The following is a 607-nucleotide window of genomic DNA, read 5'->3' as shown; positions in this document are numbered from 1 at the left end:
CCCCGGCCCCGCCCCCCGCCCCGCAGGGCTTCACGGACCACGGCCCCCTGGCTGGCGTGATGGGGCTGCTGGAGGACGCCAGTGACGCAGTGGGGGGGGACGACTGCGGCGACACACTCGGGTGGCTGACCGCCAGGGAGGAGCGGTTCAGGTGCGAGACGCTCGGCCCAGGCTCCGCATGGCCGGGCTCTGCGGGGGAGGTCGGCGGACGGGCGGCGGCCTCTCGCCGCGACTGAGGCTGGGGCCATCGCAGGGTGCTGGCGGGGGGGAGCGGCTGCTGGTTGGCGTTGGGCCGCCGTGGACGCCCAGGGCGGCCCCGTGCTGAAAGGGACGGGCTGGTTGTCACCTCTCTCTGCCGCTGCACAGCCTGCACTGATATCTGCATGCGAACACTTATACACACACATTGTCATGTTTACACACATACATTGTAACACACACACACACACACATCCGCACACCTTTTGAACTCCCCCCCCCAGGGACGCCAAGGAGAGCAAGATGCCGGTGCTGCGGCTGTGCAACCGCCTGCTGGCCCGGCTGTCGCGCGCGTCCGAGCCGCGGCTGTGTGCGGGTGTGCTGCTGTTCCTGGCCAAGGTGTTCCCCC

This window comes from Monoraphidium neglectum (genome assembly GCF_000611645.1).
Source record: "Monoraphidium neglectum strain SAG 48.87 unplaced genomic scaffold scaffold06463, whole genome shotgun sequence".
Taxonomy (NCBI): domain Eukaryota; kingdom Viridiplantae; phylum Chlorophyta; class Chlorophyceae; order Sphaeropleales; family Selenastraceae; genus Monoraphidium; species Monoraphidium neglectum.
The sequence above is the reverse complement of the archived record's forward strand: the minus strand, read 5'-3'. Positions refer to the sequence as shown.